The sequence below is a fragment of the Danio rerio genome, chromosome 1 (genome assembly GCF_052040795.2).
Source record: "Danio rerio strain M-AB ecotype USA chromosome 1, GRCz13ab, whole genome shotgun sequence".
Taxonomy (NCBI): domain Eukaryota; kingdom Metazoa; phylum Chordata; class Actinopteri; order Cypriniformes; family Danionidae; genus Danio; species Danio rerio.
This window is the reverse complement of record NC_141021.1, coordinates 34,836,800-34,858,556: the sequence shown is the minus strand read 5'-3', so window position 1 is coordinate 34,858,556 and position 21,757 is coordinate 34,836,800. Positions and strand designations below refer to the sequence as shown.

General features: G+C 35.2%; 1 long non-coding RNA gene across 1 annotated transcript in view; it reads right to left on the bottom strand.

Moving 5' to 3' along the window:
- Positions 1-11,863: 11,863 nt before the first annotated feature.
- LOC141385959 (uncharacterized) overlaps positions 11,864-21,757 on the bottom strand; it is a 100,512-nt gene continuing 90,618 nt past the window's right edge. The window contains exons 4-7 of the long non-coding RNA XR_015476673.1: positions 15,684-15,794; positions 14,656-14,755; positions 13,901-14,031; positions 11,864-13,358 (exon numbers count right to left, since the gene is read on the bottom strand). This is a non-coding gene — a long non-coding RNA (uncharacterized LOC141385959). The remainder of the gene's footprint in view (positions 13,359-13,900; positions 14,032-14,655; positions 14,756-15,683; positions 15,795-21,757) is intronic.

The following is a 21,757-nucleotide window of genomic DNA, read 5'->3' as shown; positions in this document are numbered from 1 at the left end:
AGTCTGTTCAGGTGTATTTGATTAAAGTTGGACCAAATCTCTGTGAAAGTGCACGTATTTGTCGATCTACAGCCAGACAATTCTTCAGCACTGTGGCTTTAAAGGACTGAACCTGGGCCTTCTAGCCCATCACCTCTAATCAACCACCAGTTAATGTTAATGATGCAGCCGACAACCCCCAAAAATATATAGTTTAAGATCCAAGCTTGCAGATATTCAGACTTCAAAATGTATTTAATGTTTTTGATACATAACCTCCAAGGAACTCCTGGTTTGTCTTATCGTAGCTTGACATACCTGACATTTGCTTCTGTATCTAAGGTTTTCATCTCTCTTTCTTATACTTTATAGTTAAACCTAGCTTAGAGTTAATTCGTCACTGTACCCCACAACACATTCCTTAAACATAGCTGACACCGTTGTAAACATTTTTGCTTCTCTGTTGATCTGCAATAAATCACTTCACTTGTAGGCAATGGGGTTTCTTTATTCCACTGCATTAAGTTACAATGCAAATGTTTTAAAATTAATCCAAAACTGCATGGGATGCTACTTTAAAAGTAGTCCAAATATACAATCAATCATTCATTCATTCATTCATTCATTCATTCATTCATATGTGTATTAATTCATTCATTTTTTTTCGGCTTAGTCCCTTTATTAATCTGGGGTCGCCACAGTGGAATGAACCGCCAACTTATCCAGCATACGTTTAACGAAGCAGATGCCCTTCCAGCCGCCCATCTCTGGGAAACATCAATACACACTCATTCCCACATACTGTACACTATGGACAATTTAGCCTACCCAATTCACCTGTACCGCCTGTCTTTGGACTGTAGGGGAAACTGGGGAACCAGACCTTCTTGCTGTGAGGCGACAGCCCTACCTACTATGTCACCGCGTTGCTTACAACTTACAATCATTTTAGTTAAAATAATCACAATACAAATGTATGCATTTGGAGCTTGTCAACGGGACTCAGGACTCATAAAAAATGGCCAAAACCAACCTTGATCTGTTCCCATGACTTCAGCCAAGTCCATTCAACTAACATCCAAAGCTAGCCAATCACAGATCATCACAATGCATACATTTATTGAACGAGTGAATCAGGGTCCACGACAAGGTACGGTGAAAAGTTTACAACTGTTAATACAGCACTGGACCTTGTACAAATATCTATCTATCTAACACACGGCAGGGAAAAAAGAATAAAACTACAACACAAAAAATACGAAACCATAATCCTGACAACATTTAACAATTTATCTTTTTTTTTTTCCTTTGTGTGTGTGTGTGTGTGTGTGTGAGAGAGAGAGAGAGAAAGAGAGAGAGAGAGAGAGAGAGATGAGCCAGTGCTGTAAAACAGCTCTTTCCTCACACTTATCAGGTAGCTCACTCCAAAGGTCAGTCTAATTAGCTTGTAGCACTGGTTCAAAAGAGCAGTCGAATTGCTCAATTAAGCCTAAATGCATTGTAAAAAAAAAAAAAAAGATTTACCTTTTTGTACTGGTCATAGACAACTAGAATTCAGATTTTTCAGGATAATCAGATTTTTTTTCTAAATCTCTGAAGTTATGATCAGGGTTGTGCTTATGCTAGTGTTAGTGCATGATCAGCATAAATGGTATTTAAGGAATTTCTCATTCAGATTGAAATTCAGTAAAAAAAAAAAAAACGGCCTTAAGGTAATGGGACATTAGCTTCATGCTATGCACTCACTAATGAATTTTCTGATTGCTTCTGATTCTAATCAGACTTTAGTCTTAGATTTGTATATAAACCACAATGTTAAGAAACAATCTTATGTTTGGTAGCAGGTAACTGGGAACATGTCCACATATTTTCCAGACTTACATCAGGTCACACTTTGCAAACTTGACTCACTCATTAATGTGCTTGCATCAGATAACTGAAATCAGTGGTTCATAGGTTAAAAAAACTCTATCATTTCACTTCAAAAGGCATTGATCCATCCATGTGAATTTATGGATTACTGCTTATTATTGCTGTATTGTTTTTTTTTTATTATTAAACTTTTAGAAATTCATAAACTTGTATTACATATGTTCAAAGAAATAATAATAATAATAATATATATATTATTATTATAAATTTTAAAGTTTTGCATGGACTTTTGGTACTTTAATTAGTGTGATGCCTTATGTAGAAAAACCTTCTACATTATTCTGATTTCGTTTAGATTCCTTTCAAAAAATCATTATGAAAAACAAAAAGAACAGCAAAAAGAGGAAAAAAGAAAGATAGACAAAATATGAATACAAACATTATTTAAACAGGAGGTTTTAAATAAATTATACATTATACAATTATGTATTATTAATTCTTTAAGTCGGTTTGAAACTAAATGTTTCAAGGCTATCAGTTAGTGTCTAATTATTGCACATAACCTGTAACTGCATAGAACAATAGGGTAACACATATTGCTTTGAATAACAGCCTGTAGATGGTACGCCTTACCCTATAACTACATGGAACAATGGGTATATTTGTTAAGTAATTACAGAGTAATTTTACAAAGTAAGCTGTTTTCGACTGCATCTTACCTTAATGAGCAGTGATGCCATTCACTGGCATTGACTTGCTGGTGATGTGACTCAAAGCAGAGATTGTCTATATATACACTTTCTTTGCGTAAGTCTGAAAGTTCTTAATAAAATCATCCAATTATAAAATACTAATAATGACAGATATCAGATATAAATGTACTGTATCAAATGCTATTTTTTAAACACTGATACATATAGCATTTTTATATGTGTAAAATACTACATCAAATCATTTATGCTAATAGAATGCACTGTATGCATTTTGACAAATTAGTTGTATTGAAAAATGTACAAATAAATTACATAAGAGTCCTAACCGGACTAAAATTTAAACAAAGCGGTGAAAATAAATGCATATGCAGAAGAATACTAATGCAATGTATGTTCGGGGCAAAGATAAAAAGGGTGTTGAAAACATTTAGCAAAAAAAGAATTGTAAAGACACATATATATGGGTAGTTGACAAGTATAGGCTGTATCTATTTTTGTACTCCTCCTTTTTAAATCCTCAAAAAACACCTCAAAGTGGCTCGATAATATTCAGATCAGATCCTGTTGTTTGAATGCAGACCAGTACTGGTCCTTGGATGAATTGGTTCTGGACCGCAAATGAAAATCATAAATTTTTTTTATTTATTATATTAATTTTATTTATTATCGGAATCTAAACAATCTTTTATTTCGAAAAATCTTTTATTTAAAAAAATTACAGTATTCTCTCAGTTACATGTCGGTCACTTGAGCGCCAAAATGTAACCCACATGCTAACGTTAGCAAAAGGAGTAAGAAACAGACGTCTTTGAATAGTTTTTTTGCGAAAAGGAAAAGGCCTAGTGAAGGATTCACGGACTAACAAGGAAAGGTTCCCCAACCCTGTGTCAACAAATCAGGTAAATTCAGCATATCTGTGCAAGAAGAAGATCAACTGCTAGAGATCACGAATGATGGTGGCCGGCACACCCAGTTAAAAACATCTTCAGAATGAAATGAATCAGCTTCATATTTTGCATGGAATACACATTACACATTTTGCTAGACTAATCACAGTATCTCAGACAAACACAGAACACCCAAACAGTGCAGTGTTTTTTTTTTTTTCATTTTATTCATAAATAAAACTTGTATCAGAGTTGCAGCAATGCTTTGTCAGCTTTTCATAGTCTGAGAAAATGGTTAATTGTCACCTAGCACCATCAGGCTGCAGTAAAATTGTCAAGTGTTGACCGGTCTGCTGTGATAAAAAGGTTGGGGACCACTGTATTAGTGCATTATCATCCTGTAGTGCTTATTCTTATAAGTTTATAAATATAGCCAGATTCAGAGACCCCGATGGACAAATCAGTCACTATATTAGTACAATTGTAGGCATTGTTGGAAAACCAAATAAATTCGCACATCGACACATTATCGTAATACTGGAATTAATAATAATGTGCAGTGGAAGGACCTCATCATCAGTTTAACCTTTGCAGAGAGGACAGCATCATTTGGAAACCACTTTCCCCTTCATTAGAGTAATTTCGAACTGATAATAAGCACTCTCGCTGTTTGGCTTCTTTCGCATCAGCTCTGATATGCATGACTCTCCTTGGCCTCTGTGGTGAAGAAGGGTGTTTTAGCATCTCGCTGATGGCCTAATGTGTGTGTGTGAGAGAGTAGGTGTTTGTTGAGTCAGGATCAGAAAGTTTCTGTTGATGTCCTCCTGCTGTACATGTACGCCCAAAAGAGTGGAACCATCCATGATCTTACTCTGACGGGAAAACAATACTCAATTAAATTAACGGTATACAACATCCAACCATTAGTATGCAACTCATTTAATTTGCATTTTAATTAGAAAAAAGTCAAAAGTCATTCACCGAAGTTGCCTTAAAATCAATTTATAAAAGTGATAAATACTTCAGAATAATGAAAGTGAACGTTGATTTTCATTAAAACACGATTCATATTTCTTGTGCCCTATATTATTCAAAACTTTAAAAACTCAAACAATAGCATTGTTTAGGAACCAGACCAATATTTAGCTTGCTGTCATAACATTTTTTTTGCCATCCATTCTAAATCAACATGTTTTAGAAAGCTATACTATTGATACTATTGTTGTATTTGAAGGTGTAATGATGTTGGACACTTGGAAATTCTGGCAAAAAATATTTACTTTCATTTACTTTTGCACTGGAAGATTTTTTTCACAGTTCCTAGAACTGTTGGAGAAAGTGTAACAATATTGACATAAACATTTATAAAGCTATAATGTTACCTCAGAGGTAAAGTATTATGAGTCAAAATTCTTATAATCTTACATTATCTTAGATTTTACTAGTTCCAAACCATTCCATCTTAGCCTCAAGGGTCGAAGACTTTGTATATGTGTTTTGAGGCATCTTCTCCTAATAACGCTAAAAAGAACTTAAAATACACCTTCAGTTTTACAGTTAAGAGCAATACATCAATCAAATATGTTAGGTGTCTACTTTTTTGTGTATACTCACAATAAAAACAAAAGTGTGTACTTTTGCAAAATAAGGAAAACAAACAGTGTAGGTATTTTTGCTTTACTCTCTCCGTGAACTGTTTTTAGAAACATGTCATTAAATTGCACTGAAACTCTGTGTAAACAATACTTAGAGACATGAAACATATATCTATAGAAAACTTGAAGTCTCTACTTTTAAATGCTTTCATATTACTGTACTGGCAGTACAGTATAATAGTAATAGAACTGTTTCACGAAACTGAATAGTTCTAAATACTGGTGAAGCCTAATATTTGTTTTCACAGTATAAATGTGTGTAGTTTTGGTGAAATAAAATAACTGTAATCGATAAAATATGCAAATAAAATAACTGTAATCGATAAAATATGTATCCTATTAATGTAAATACATGCAAATTAGTCAGAAAAACATAAATTAAGTTAGGCAAGGCAAGGCAAGGCAAGGCAAGGCAAGTTTATTTATATAGCACATTTCATACACAGTGGCAATTCAAAGTGCTTTACATAAACAGGAATTAAAAACACAAGTTTAGGAAAATAAAATGCAGACAATAAAAATTATTAAAAACAGATAAAAACAAATTAAAATGAGTTAAAATAGGTTATAAAAGAATGAAAAAGAAAACGAAAAACATAATAGTGCGATCTGTCGGACGCAGCACAGTGCTCATTCAGTAAAGGCACAGCTAAACAGATGTTTTCAGTCTTGATTTGAATGTGCCTAATGTTGGAGCACATCTGATCATTTCTGGAAGCTGATTCCAGCAGCGAGGGGCATAGTGGCTGAAGGCAGATTCACCCTGCTTAGACTGAACTCTTGGAACTTCTAGTTTATATGATCCTAAAGATCTGAGTGATCTGTTAGGTTTGTATTCAGTGAGCATATCTGTAATGTATTGAGGTCCTAGGCCATTTAGTGATTTATAGACCAGTAATAATACTTTAAAATCTAGCTTTTTAGATATGATATAGACATGTTTATCTAGATATGATATATCCAGTCACATCTGTTTCTGTAATAGTTAAATCACAGTAAGTCTAGCATCTAGATTATTATTGTATAGCCATATTTTATTGTAACATGCTGTCAGTTAGCATCAAATTATAAATCGACTTTCTTATGAAAATACCTAAGATGGCTGGAAGAACACATATAAACCATTTATTGTTGCAGTGATTTAAATGATCAGTTACGACAGCAATAGCTGGATGCCTTCATCCATATTAGGGATTTCCTGGAATGTTCTACTACTTTTGTGAGGTATATGTTGAATTTCTGCTCAAGTATGAATGAAACAGTCATTACATGCTTTTAAAGTGCTACAATGTCCACATCAATCTATTTTGAAAAAAACAGAAAAAAAACTCCCTCAAAAAAAATTTGAAGTAAACATATTTCTAACATATAGATCTTTATGTTTATTTTTTGTACTATATTTGAGACAGTTGATATTATATCAAAAATAGTAGCCTATTGAATATCAGTATTTTGCAAGGTATTGAATTTAGAAATTCCAGTATCTGGTAAACATTACGCCTTAGTTAATCACTCTGTCCAAATGAACTTGTTTGTAGCTTTGTATCATGTAGGATAAGAACTCGCACTATAAAATAAATAATATTTTCAGAGTTAAAGAAATGCAGAAAATTACATTTAAAAAATACAAACAGAAACTGCAAATCAGAAGCAGATAGGAGGCTCACGAGGTATGATATGGCTCATATACAGCTTAGTAAATGGAAAGTGGCTTAAATTATCAAGGTTTTTTTTTTTTCATTCACAAAGCTTCACCAAGTCACAAAGCTTCACAGTTTATTGTTAAAAGACTGTCAACTCAAAAACCCTGAAGATGTGTCCCCAGGGCTATATTTTTGGAAACCGCAAAAACAGTTACCTGCTACAGTATGTCTGCTTACAGTTTTTGTTTTCACAAATCCACTGCACCTTTTCACAAACTTAAATTTGTTACTGCACCATGTTTTCTCATACTTGCCATGTCTCAAAAATCCACCAGAGGCTGCTGTGTACATTTCTGCTGATCTCAAATAAGTCACTGGGCCAGGTTTGCTCATCGTACAGGCATATGCTATTTACACTTTATTCTCGTGTGCATTCCTGAGAAGCTGGGCAACTCGTCATGCATAGTTTATCAGATTCCTATTGACCAACCCCTTCCCAAAACCCAACCGAGTTGTTTCACCTGAAATCTGGAACTGTCCTTCCCCAGACTAAAACCCCAGTCCTCTACGTGTCCCAAGACCAACAAGTTACTAAGCAAACCGATCTTGATGGAAAAGCTATCCATATGTAGGCAAGCGGTCAGCAGTAGCACAGAAAATGACAGAAGCAAAGGGACATAAGTTGTCTGCAGCGTCAAAGTCCTCCAAAACATTTACTTTACACACAAAATGCAGCTCATTGTATCTCAGAATAAATTTTGCCTTTCCTTGCCTTGCCTCAGCTACAGTAAGCTAAAAGTGCTCCTGCCTAACCCTGGATTTGGCTGAATGAATTCTATTTAAACTCAACAATTTAACTCCATGGGAGCTGTAAAATGAGCACATTTTCAAAGAAAAAAAAAAGAAAAATTTTTTTTATTATAATTATTATTAACATTATTTATTTATTTATTTATTTATTTATTTATTTATTCATTAAGTAGAGTGTTTCTTTAAATAATATACATTATGTGCAGTATTAATATGTACATGCAAACTAAATAGTAGTTCTAAAGATTATCCAAATTTGGAATTGATAAAATGTGCTCGGCAAAATAAAAAATAAAAAATAAAAATCAGAATCCTAATGCACATAGTAATTATGCACACGCTATATTTCAACCTTCAGTTGTCTGCTTTAATAATCATTAATTGATGATTTGAAAATATATCATATTATGACTTGCTGAAGCTCATGACTAATGCATCATCTGTGTTGTCCTTAAACAACTCCATAATAACAAATTCATTCTATGCAAGGTTCTACACAAAATAGCTAATTTTATAAAATATTTAAAGCATAACATCTCCAATTTTTAAATCATTCTACATGCAACAACACAACGCACACTCGTTTTCTTACAGGACTTTCAAATGAAATTGAATTCTTGATGGAGTCCTGCTGGTGGATTACACCACTTAGATCCGGGCTCATGCATTCTCTGTCATCAAATATCTAAGCAGTGTTTTATTAAATATGCATGGGAGGAACTTTAAATTGCCTGAAATGTGATTTTCTGCTTCACTTACTGCCGGCCAGTCGAGATTTTGGCCACATGATGACTCTCCGGCAAGATTTTACAAAAGCTGTCACGCTGATGGTAATTTTTCCTTCAAGGTGGGTGGTGTGGTTGATGGATGAATGGATGGACGGATGGTTGGATAAATCAGTGAGAGAGAACGTGAATGAATTAGCCTGAGTGAAAGCTGTTCTATGTAACTGAACCTAACAACCATTAATATGATGACAGTGTGCGTCAGAAGGTGAATTATGAATAAGCTAATTTATGTAAATGCGTTTATTGGTCTAAGTACCGGTGGAGCGGTGATTTATGTAATGTCTGCTGTGACTTTATAACACGTTGACAGAAGTAGAGCATGTCAGCACTTGGGGAGTTAATCCTGAATTTTTCAGCTTTATATCTCTCTGAGAATGCTAATGATTTGTGTTGCTTCCCCTAAACTAGTCCCCTGAGGCTTCTTATACAGATAAATTAACACACACACACACACACACACACACACACACACACACACCTCATTCATATGAGACTTCAGTCAACACTCTTCCACAGAAGCTCATATTGACAGCTAAAGATGTGTGTGTGGTGACAAACATCAAAACATTAGCTGTTAGCAGTCTGCTAAGTGAATATACACGTTTGAGAGCATCCTGTCAGTCAAGTCTTAAGGTGTTGCTCTTGCGTTTCAGTTTGTCTCTGCATGTGTGCTTACATTTGTGAGTATTTGTGTTTGTGTGTGTTTGTTTGTGTTTGTGTGTGTTCTGAAGCATCACAAATAACAGCTTGGCCTGTGCAGATCATTTGCTTCAGTCAACTCACAGTAGGCATTCTGAGTCTAACACCAATTCAACCATCACAACCTCATTTGCTCACTGACTTCTGGTGATCACTTTATGCATGTGTATATGCCCTGTTTGCTTTGTTTTTCATCACAATTCTTTTGTATTACTGTACCTGCAGGCAGACTGCTGATGTGAACACATCGTGATCACTGTGCTCTACAGGTGTCTATAAAGATCCCATGAATCCAGAATAAGAGTTTTGTGGCCTATACCGAGGCACTGGTTCATGTCTGTAATTTGTTGTGTGACTCTAAATACAAGAAAAACTGTTTGTATGTTTTTTTCTCACAATCACTGACAGTTATGCATCATCCTGATGTATTTGTTAAAGGAGAAACACTCAGGGTTGTCTCTGATTTTAAATATTTAGACTCAAAATAGACATTCCAAAAGCATGCCAAGAAGGTCATTAAAACTGTTAAATTTAATCTGGCCAACTTCAGGCATATATGACCTTATTTGACTAATGAAGCAGACAGACTTTTATTGCACTCTATTGTTTTTTTCTTGATCACACACGGGTAAAACAGTTTGAACTAAAACTAGTTGAATCACTTTATAAACAGACACATCAAGAGTTTGATCTGAAGACTATTAGGTATCATCATAATATAATACAAAAACATTAAATATATAATGAGAGCTGGTCATGATTGACAGCTCTACGCCTTTGATGATATGAAATAAGTGGCTGATTGAAATATTTGGCTGATTTTTAAAATATTAAATGGATATGCTCCACCTCCATGAGTTTGTGACACAAGAATAATACTGGTCGAGCAAGGCAATCTATTACTGGAGGAGAGTGTTATGTGCAGTTTAGACAAAACTTCTTCATGGTCAGTCTTCTTTGTTATGACTTCCCAGTCTTTTCTGGAACTCACTTCCAATAGATTTAAGAGATATTACAAATTATTCAACATTTAAATAGTTAAAGTTAAAGAAATGGCTAAAATCAAATCAAGTGTGTAATCATTTGCAATTATTTTATAATAAATAATAATTCTTATTAAGTGTTATTCCTTTGATGTATGTAACTTTATTGTTATTGTATGTGTAATAACGTGATTTTTTAAATTATTATTTTAGGCTGCCTTTTTTAAATCTGACAAGGGCACCAGATGGCTCATTTACAGTTTTACTGTAGATTAATGAGCAATGTCCCTGGTAAATAAATACATTTCAAATAAATAAATAAAAAAGGTGTCCTAACTTGAGACTGCTGCATACCTAAATGTAATTGGATGCCACTTTTCCATCTGAAAAACGTGCACATCATAGCGATTTGAAAGTGATAGAAAACCATTTAAAAGGGTTCTGTGCTGTATCAAGTGTCCTGTTTTACTTTTTTTTTTTTTTTTTTACTCTGATAACATTAGGCCTAGCTTACAAAAAAGTGTCAAAATGACAGGCAGCTTTCTGAGTTGCTGTTACTTACAAGCCCTGATTGTATATATGCAATAAACAAAAAATTAATAATAATAAAATAAAATGTAGAAAAAAACAAACAGATTTTAAGGACTATGTTACAGCCTAAAGTCAATTCTGCATCTAGACTATTGTGTGAGTGGCACCAGCACATCCTGGCACACTCGTGACTATGCCACGGATATGTAATATTTTACCTTTATTATGTTGAGTAGTAGACAGTTGACAGGATAGCAGAGAAACAGGCTTCAGTACACGACTCAAGCTAGACTGAAACCTGGGTCGTCGTGAAAATAACATGTCATGAGCATCGTACCACTTGCTGTGCCATGCTGGTGCATTGACTTGCATTCTTTTTTTATTTATTGACAGGGCTTGAGTCTCATGTAAAGTGCCACGTTTTCTGACTCACTCCTGTGTTTGCTTCATAAGAGTGAATAATATCTCCTTGTCACCACGGGCCACCGGGGTATGGATATTAATACAGTGAGATTAACATATAATGTGGCTGCATTGAAAGCCCACACTTAAAGGTTTTAGCTGGATCAAGTCTTAAAGCTTTTTGTAAGATTGTAAAATAGACAGTTTTCATTAAGTTCCGGTATGAATGACTTTACACTGACTTTACTTCACTAGCAAATTTCATTTGGTTGTACTTGTTCTTAATAGGTAATGAGTCTTTGTCTCAGCAGAGTTTTTTAAAAAATGCTGAAGAATTGGACGTTTTTAAATGTATAGTGAAGGTCGGCAAAATGTCTTTAGATTTTGATTGTTTTAGTGCACCCTCACAAGTTATAAAGCTTTAATGCTTCCCACAAGTAAATACTGAATTGCTCAATTACACAATTAATTAGGTCACTCATTTATTCTTTTTCTTTTCAACTTAGTTCCTTTATTCATCCGAGGCCGCCACAGCGGAATGAACCACCAACTTATCCAGCACGTTTTTTATGCAGTGGATGCCCTTCCAGCCGCAACCTATCTCTGTTAAACATCCTATCCTATCTCAGATACATCCACACAAACTCATTCACACTCATACACTACGGACAATTTAGCCTACCCAATTCACCTGTACAGCATGTCTTTGGACTGTAGGGGAAACCAGACCACCCAAAGGAAGCCCAAGCGAACGCAGGGAGAACATGCAAACTCCACACAGAAATGCCAACTGACCTAGCCAAGGCTCAAACTAGCCACCTTTTTTTTCTGTGAGGCGACAGCACTACCTACAGTGCCACTGCGTCACCTCACACAAATAATATATTTTTAAATTAATTTTAAGTGTTTATATATTTATTTAGTTGAAGACAAATGTTATGTTTTTTTATTATTTTTGTCACAATCCCCATTGATCCAGCCTGTGCAGATTGCTGGTAATTACACAGTATTGCATAGAACTACAAATCTGCCATTTAATGGACTACAAGATACTGAGTTTTGTTTTACATTTTTGTGACATTATGACGTGTTTTTCCTTTCCTTGTCTTGCCTTGTTTTTGACCCTTGCCTTGTTAGTTTGTTTGTTAATGTTGCTTGCTCCCTGCCTTCTGACTCCTTGCCTGTTTTATGACTACAATACTGAATTGGCCGTATACATTTGTTTGCTTTGTTGACTGTTGCTTGCCTGACCATTCTCTGCATAATAAACCTTGCATTCGAATCCCTACTTCCCTAGTGATGTTTAACAGAGCAAAGACATTTTAAGATATTTCTTATTGTATTTTTTTACTTGAGAACATCTTATTTATTTTATATTTATATTATATTATATATTTGTTTTGCTGGAATAAACAAACTATTTTACAATAATTTATTAAATAGAACAATAATAAAATTAAAACTGATAAGCTTATTATTATTAGCCCCCTTAAGAAATATTTAATAAATTTCACTCTAAGCTGAATACTATTATCTCAAAACTATAACTAGTAGATAAAATATTATGTACTGCCATCATGAAAAAGACAATATGAAGTTTTTTAATTAAATTAAATTTATATAAATTTATTAGAAATTACTTAAAACTATGTATAATGTTTAAAAAAATCTGTTTTATCTTTTAAACAGCACTTGAGAAGTATTAGAACCATATTTTTGTCTTCAGCTGTACATGTGTCTTTATAATGCATATGCACATAATAGTGCAATGCATTAAATATTACTTTTCTGTAACCACTTTACTGTATGTTGTATGTATAGGTTGAGCACAGGATTAGAGCAACTGACACACTGGTAACTAAAATCCTGCAGCTCCCATTTGCACCAACCTTTTCCAGAAATTGTTCAGAGAGAGTCTGGGCTGGAGAGAACTGAACCAGTAGCTTAATGGAAAAAGAGACAGAAGCAATCACCAGAACTGACAAACAAGTACTTTTAGCAGTGCCTCTGAAATGTATAGTGCAGAGGGGGCCAACCAAAGCAAAGACATGGTCTCTGAAAAGGGAGAGTGGGGTGTAAATGGAAAAAGTTTAAAGGTCGATAACACAGCATAAAATCGCTCCTTGTAAACGCTGGCAGCTGCAGACAGGATGCGCACAGATATTTGTGTGTGTGTGTATGTGTGTCCATTGCTGGTCATAATAAAGGTCCTGATCATGGACAGCATCCAGAAACGCACAAACACACACTGGTAGTGCTTCATCGAGATTGGCCATCAGGGCAGTGAGAGAGAGCCAACTCACTTACAGAGGACTCAAGAGAGAAGTGATTTTATCGACCACCGTCACCATGCCACTCTTTCTTTTCTTTCTTCTTTTCAGGTCAAATTTTGACTGCTTTGTGTGTGGGATAGACAGAGAGAAAGAGAGAGTGAAAGAAACACAAAGGATGCTTAAAATAAGAGGAATGGCCTGGATATATATTTCAAACAAAAGTTAGAAATATACTCAACCCAGGCTCATTATTGATACGTACACCTATAAACATTTCTGGACATCGCAAAATACATCCCAGAAAGGACGCTCTCTGGGCTTTTTCAGATCTTAAATTTCTATCGCAAGTGCCATTTTTGTTCAATTTCTATTCACATCTGCCCGTCTCACATGAATCCACCAGAGGCCACTGTCGACTGACTGACTGATTAACGGACTGTTCCCCCACCAACCCTACCCTAAACCCAACCGATAGTGTTTTCAAAAACACATATTGACCCAATCACCCCCTTCCCTAAACCCATCTGACAGTGTTTTTAAAAGCAATCCAGAAAAAGAAAAGCCATCGTGGCCGTCTGATTTTTACCACTTTTTCATAGCTAACCATGTTCTCATCCTACTATTTACTTGTTTATTTTCTTTTTTACATTTTGTTTTTGTCTTACCTGCTTTCTGGAACCAGACTCGCCAGACTCAAATCCCATCCTTGCGGTCAACTTCTCTCTGCATCTCGCTGACGTACATGGTGAGCTACCGGGCAAGCTGGTAACAGCAGAAAACCCATAGACTACCAAAACTGGTTGTTGGCAGCCGTTGTGACTACCATAATAATAAAAGACTATAAAAGAGGTGCCAAATATCAGCATTTTTCAAAATGTTCTATTTATGTCCAACAGAAGTAGTGAAATTTCTGCTCTGAAACTCTATGCACATGCAGGCTGATAGGTCACCTAATCTGCTACTGTGTCATTAATTGCATGGCTCAGGAGATTGGTTACTGCCGACTCAGCAGCAAATGAGCATGCTCCTCATCAGTTTAAATGCTCCACGTCATTTTACGCTGTTAAGCTGTGGCATGTTTTTGGAGACCCTCCTCCACCTGTGTTTTGATCTGCTACGGGAGTAAAGCTATTATGTTTGCAGCAGAAGTGTGTTATACTCTCAGACGGCATGTCTGTGTATATACTGGCAGTTGCAGGTACTCTGTACTTGCTATGCCATAAAAATCAAAGCAGCAGCAGTGCAGCAGATCTATTCCACCAAGACCAAACATTGCCATATAAATATACATTACTAGAATAAATCCCGAGAGTGTTCATGACATGGGTAAGCTATCCCTTTAAGAACAACATAAAGCCAGTACTCACCCTTACTTCAATATCTGGTCTCATCTAACAATAAAAAAAGCTTTCCCAGCTACTTACCTGCCTGATTGTATGCCTGTCATCATTTTTTCAGAACACAAACTGTCTTTTTTAGTCTAGCTGTCTGTACATTGTCCTCTGTCTGCCATATCCTGCCTAAAAGAGAACAAAGAGACTGTTAAGCAAAACTAAACAACTTAACTATTCATTCATCTCTTGTGTTGTTTGTTGGTGGAGTTCACACCAAGGAAGAATCAAACACATTCATCAAGTTGTCTGTTGTTCAATTTCTTGACACCTTCTTTGAAGTGAAGATATTCTCCAATTATTTTCTTCTGTTCAGTCTTTCAAGGTCAGATGTGAGTTAAACATGAATGGCAGAAAAAAAGTGGAACATTAATTTGTGATTCTAATTAAAAGCAGCAATGAAACTTTGTAATTGGAATTAACCTTTAACTTATTTCACCCAGTGCCCCAAGAAAAATATGATAGTAATTGATATTACACTGCAAACAAACAGTGTGTAAGAGGTGTTTAAAAAAAAATAGGTGGCTTAATTATTCTTATCACAGTTCAGTCATCAAATATTAAAAGGAAACCTATATTGGAATTAACAAAGTACTTTCAGCATACCACGAATAACTCCAAAAAGTCTTATTTTTTGAGCAAGATTATAAGAAGGACTTATATGGGAATAAATTTTAGAAATAAAAAAGTTTGAATATGAATGAACATGAACATGAAGAATGGCAAGAAAGCTTGTTTGAAATTGTTTTAAACTGTGATAAGGAGTAATGAATAATGGGAGATAAAAGCGTACTTCCCAAATATACTCTGACACGTTATACCCACTTCATTAATCAGCTGTCTCCATTTTACTAGCCTTGTTTACTGTTGGTCACTAATTTACCAATATTACAGTCAGACACTATAACAACTGATAGAAATGCACTTAATTTTTATTTAGGTTTTTTTTGGTAAGCATTTTGCATTAGGATGGAAACCCAGCTCTCTACTTACCCATTCCCACTCACCAAAATCATCTAATTCATTAATGCCATATAAAGAGAGTTACTACACTTACCATACAGCATTCCATCCAGTCTCTCTCCCACATTGTCATTCCTGATGTTCATTGTTATTTCCCTTATTCAGTGTTCTTCATTATTTGATACATCTCCTATATCCTATAATCCTACACACATTCAGAAGCAAGACTTTGAAATACTAACCAGCACTGCATTCTATCTAACAAACTTAACAAATTTGCATGTACTCTCTCTCTCTCTCTCTCTCTCTCTCTCTCTCTCTCTCTCTCTCTCTCTCTCTCTCCCTCTCTCTCTCTCGTCTGCCTGTATTGTGATACACAATTTGTTGTTGTTGTTTATTATTAGTAGTGGAAGTAGTAACATTACAAATTAATATTTTCTAATCTATTCTCCAAGTCAATATGTACTATTTTTTGTGCTCATGCTTCTAGAATTCTAAAACCTTACATTTTATGCATTTCTAACACTTAGAAACACTTTGCTTAGGATACAACAGTGCTAAAAGATGTCATGAAGTTTAAAGTGTGGCAGTGAAACACAAAGTAAAAATGACCAAACATTCTCACAGGAGAATAGAGTGGCAGAGAGTGCAAAAGAGACACTTTTATCTAAACAGTATTGCAGCTGTCAGAGGAAAGACTCCCTTCACAAGCCTTTCTTTTGAGTTCTTGTCAATGCTCAAGTGAACCGCTAATGATTTAAGTGACAGAACATCAACTGTATCCATTTGTTTCCACTGGAGAGTTGCATGGGGCTATGTGGAGTTTTGACCTACTGCAGATATGAATTTATTATCTCCACTGATCAAACAAATCAAGAGAAGCTGCCGTTTACTCTTTGAAAGTAAACTCATTTTGTCACCTTAGAATTAAAAGGTTCCATCTGACATTTTTGTCAAATCTGAGAAGAAATCTAAAACTGAAAAGACGTGTGTTAATGTGATGATTTAGAAGCATTTTTGATATTGAGATGTAATGTTAAATTTTACATTGTTGGAAAAGAAACAATTATTAAAAAATTAAGTTGATTGAACCTAAAAGAAATCTCCAAAAACCCTAAAGAATTAAGCTGATTCATTTCATTTAATATAAGTGACTTCAATAAGCAGCAAACATATGTTTTGAGTGTATATAGTCAGTGAAACAGTTTTCAGTATTTAATAAACTTTGTTAAACAACTCATTTGCTCATTGTCTGTTTTGTTTTAAAGTCTTTAAATTTGATGTTAAGCTTTAAAGTGCAAATACTTAATTTAATTCTTGGGGCATATAATTCAATAAATATAATGTAATAAGTCTTATTGTGAGGAATCCTTCCGGACCATCAGATTCACTAATACTGGACAAGAACTGATCATCCGCTGGAGTCCTGACTGTCACCAAACTTGTCTATAAATGTGTCTAATAATCTCCCTAATACCAACCTGAAACAGTCTACCCTTGTCGAGAATCCAAGCTCCCCTTGCAACCACTCCATACCCTTTGATTACCGGGTATTCTAGGATGTCTTCGGTAGGCAGGCTGCCACCTAACTGCCACCGCACCGACCAAGGGACTGCGCCATTGACTTGCTGCCTGGAGCTAAGCTTCCTAATGCAAGGATTTATCCACTGTTCATCCCGGAGCAGAATGTCATGGAGGACTTCATTAGGGAGGCTCTCCATCATCATTGTGTGAAGCTCACATCTTTACTAAGCTGGATCTGCGTAGCACATACAACCTCGTTCGCATTCGTCGTGGAGACGAATGGAAGACGGCCTTCATCACTCCTTCAGCTTGTCAGCTTGAATATCTGGTGGACTGGGAAGGGTATGGTCCAGAGGAATGCTCATGGGTCTCCCATAATGATATCCTTGATCCATCTCTTCTGTTGGACTTCCATCAACAATACCCTGCCAAACCTGCACCCCAAGAGGGCAGACCAAGAGGCTGCCCTCACCTTATCCAGCCATTGGGAACTGCCTTGGAGAAGTGGGTACTGTCAGGAATCCTTCGGACCATCAGATTCATTTACTGCACCTGCACAGCCTCAATCACCAGAATCTAATACTAATCAATAAGCATTCACTTGTTGCTTATCACCTGCTCACACTATAAAGCTGCGGTCACACTTGACCCCATGGACTTCCATTCATACGCACACAAATACATTAGACTGGAAACGCAGTCATGCGTCAAGTTTCGCAGGTCGATGCGTTGCAAAGTTCAAGCTTGGTGAACTCTGACCTGTGAAATCGCATTACTTGACTGCGTGAGACCAACCGAGAATCAAAACCTCTCTGGACATAAATTTAAAACATGGAGCAATTGCTCGCTTTTTTAATGTCTAATAATCTTGTTTAACCCTGCCCCTTTTCGCACCGCCGTACGACAGAATTTCGCACACACAAACTGTAGTGTGACCGCCGCTTATGCCTGGAACATTCACTCATTCACTGTCTGATCTACTTGTTAGTACCCAGACTCATTTCTCTTAAGCTTCAAAACAATTACCTGTCATTGTATCCTGTCTGCTTGTCTGCCTGCTCATCCGTTTGTTATCCTGTACTGTGTTTGCCTCCACTAGAATCATCTTGTTTCAATTACCACCTAAAGTTAAGTTCTGTTTGTTTTGTGTTCTTTTATGTTGGTATTGATGGTATTTCTATTATGAATAACCCTTCTTTTATTGTTTGTTTTAAGTATCATAAAATATCCATTCTTTCCGTTTATCCGCCCTTGTCTTCTCTCTGATCCATTACACACATAAAGCATATAATTTATTAAATACTACCACATTAATTACGTAAAATTAACATCTGCACTGAACAAAATATTTACCACAGCCTTGTATGCTTATTTTTTTAACTAAATTAATAAGCAGACTGATTGTATTTCTTGAAAAATAATGCTTCAATTAATGATCAGTCAGATAAAACCTTATAATTCTGAGTGGAAAAAGACTTTTTAGAATTAGAAGATTCTATCTGCATTTGCCGTTTGTTTTACCCAATGTGCAAATTTAAGAAAATTTTGATCATTTACATTTAGAGTACATTTAGGGTCTCTGTAAATGAAACGTGTTATGAAAGAGAACTGTTACACACATATTGTTTGCTTTGATGCTGAATTTTCTTAAATCCTTTAAAACTCAGATAGAACCTTATAAATCCAAGGTGACGATTTGGCACTGCAAAATATGTTTAATATAAACATAACATTAGCCATGCTGAGAATTGTATATTGGTTGCTATTTATTCATTATGATAAATAGAGAAGAGATGCAAACTGCAACATTGCGGCTTCACAAACAAATTGGTTATGGAGTCTCAACCATGCCATTTACCAAGCTACCAATTGGGCATGTTTAAGCATTTATCATATATGATGTGCCCTTTTTGTGTGTTGATCAATGTTTGTATGGGTTTAAAAGGCTATCTATAAAATAAAGCATTCAGGTGTTTCTTAGATTCTTTAATTAAAAATTAAGGCAAATGATTTTGGTGGGGTAGGTGGCACAGTAGGTTGTGCTGTCACCTCACAGCAAGAAGGTCACTGGTTCGAGGGTCAGTTGGCGTTTCTGTGTGGAGTTTGCATGTTCTCCCCATGTTCACATGGGTTTCCTCCGGGTGCTCTGGTTTCCCTCACAGTCCAAAGACATTCGGTACAGGTGAATTGGGTAGGCTAAATTGTCTGTGAATGAGTGTGTATCGATGTTTCCTAGAGATAGGTTGCAGCTGGAAGGGCATCCATTGCGTAAAAACATATGCAGGATAAGTTGGTGGTTCATTCCTCTGTGGCAACCCAAGATTAATAAAGGGACTAAGCCGAAATAAAAAAAAAATGAATGAATGAATGATTTTGGTGGGGCTATAGCAATAATACACTCCGGCCCTGCCTGCATAATTACTCTCCAAAGAAATGCCTCCTACCCAAACACAAAAATGTGCAAAGAGACAAAAGCCTCAAATATCAACATGAGAGAAAGTCAATTAACATGAGAGAAAGATTACCTTGTTTTCTCATCCACTCTCCTGTGTCACTTTTTGAAAGGAAGTTTGCTGATTGTTGTTCAACTTTCATTTTTGCAACATCTGCATAGTAAGAATGTGCTAATGACGTATCCTGTTTGTCTGAACAACATGTGCAGAGGTATGCAAATATATAGTTGAAATCAGAAATAATATAAACCCCCTTTGACTTTTTCCTTTTTTTAAATATTTCCCAAATGATGTTTAACAGAGCAAGGAAATTTTCACAGTATGCCTGAAAATATTTTTTATGTATTAATAAGTAGTATTAATAAGTCTTGTATGTCTTATTTCAGCTAGAATAAAAGCAGTTTTTTATAAAAAAAATTAAAATAAAATAAATAAATAAATAAATTTTAAGGTCAAAATTTTAAGCCCCTTTAAGCTATATATATATATATATATATATATATATATATATATATATATATATATATATATATATATATATATATATATATATATATATTTTTTTTTTTTTTTTTTTTTATTATTGTCTACAGAAAAAAAAAAAACATTATATAATAACTTGTCTATACCCTATCCTGCCTAGTTAACCTGATTAACCTAGTTAAGCCTTTAAATTTCACTTAAAGCTGTATAGAAGTGCCTTGGAAAATATCTAGTAAAAGATTGTGTTCTATCATCATGGCAATGATAAAATAAGTAAGTTAAATAGGGGGGGGGTGGGGGGTGGGGGTTATTAATTCAGGGGGATTAGTAATTCTGACTTTAACTGTATATATTTTCAGTCAGTTAGGGCAACATTTCATAATGTTTGAACCAAACTATTTATTCTTGTGTTTGTTTGTTTGTTTACTTATTTAGGTTGGGTGGTTTGGGGTTGGGGCTCATATGATATACACTGGCTCTCCAAAAAAGTCACCTCCTCTACTATTTCTTCTGACCTACTTTAGCTTGATGACACATTTCACCATGGAAAAATTGAAATATGATTTTGCAATGTCACAACATTTATTCCTGTTTATAGTCACACTCATCTTTCACCTAACTCTCGTTTTGATGATGGGAGAGTCGGACTGCTGTGCAAAAATGTTCTACACTGACAAAAGATCCCAATGATCCTCAATAGTGTTAATGTTTTGACTTCAAAACCTTGATGGCTAGTCCATATGTGGAAATGGTGTCTCATGCTATCCTGAATCATTCTTGCCCAATGGATTCTGGCATTGACATCTTGGAATATGCTTGTGCCATCAGGGAAGAAATAAATGCATTATTAATAACCTGGTCATTCAGTATAATCAGTCATCTCACATTTTGTTGCATCCCCAGATCATACTGTAGCACTATGCCTCAAGCTTGAATTGTAGGCACTAGGCATGATGTGTGCATCACTCCATCTGCCTCGTTTCTTAACTTGATGCACCAGTCACTATGAAACAGGGTAAATCTGGAATCATAAGATCACAGATCTTTCTTCCAATGCTCTAGAGTACAATATTCATGCTCCCTAGCAAACTGAAGCCTTTTATTCTCAATTACTCTAATCGATGAATGTTTTGTTTTTTGTTTTTCCTGAGACTAGACAGCTAGTCCCATTCCATTGAGTTCCTTTTGATTGTGCATTTGGAAATATTTCATTATTACACATAGCCATGAGATCTACTGTTGATTTTATGATTTGACCAGACATAAATTTAATTCAAAACATTTTTCTGTCCACATTTCTTTCCTTTTTTCAATAAAGTATTTGAAAGTTTTTAACCCCATTTTAGTATTTTTTTAAAAATCTTTTTCTTTTCTTGACACATGCCTATAATTTGACCTTTATGAAACAGATTAACATCTTATCCATGAACACTGGATGTGTCTTTCGACATGGTTGTTTAAGAAAGGAGATGCTGATAACCCCTGAAATCAAACTGATCAGCTCATTTCAAATTTACCCTATTGGTCAACCTTGAGGCAACCAAAACTTTATAGATTTCAGATAATAAACTGAGATTTGAAGAAAATACCTCCAAAATTACTTATTGGTTAACATGTCCAGGCTGCAGACAGGTACATTTAAAAAAAAAAAAAAAAAAAAAAAGAACATAGAACTGTCACTGATACAGGTATGATTTCTTACAACACT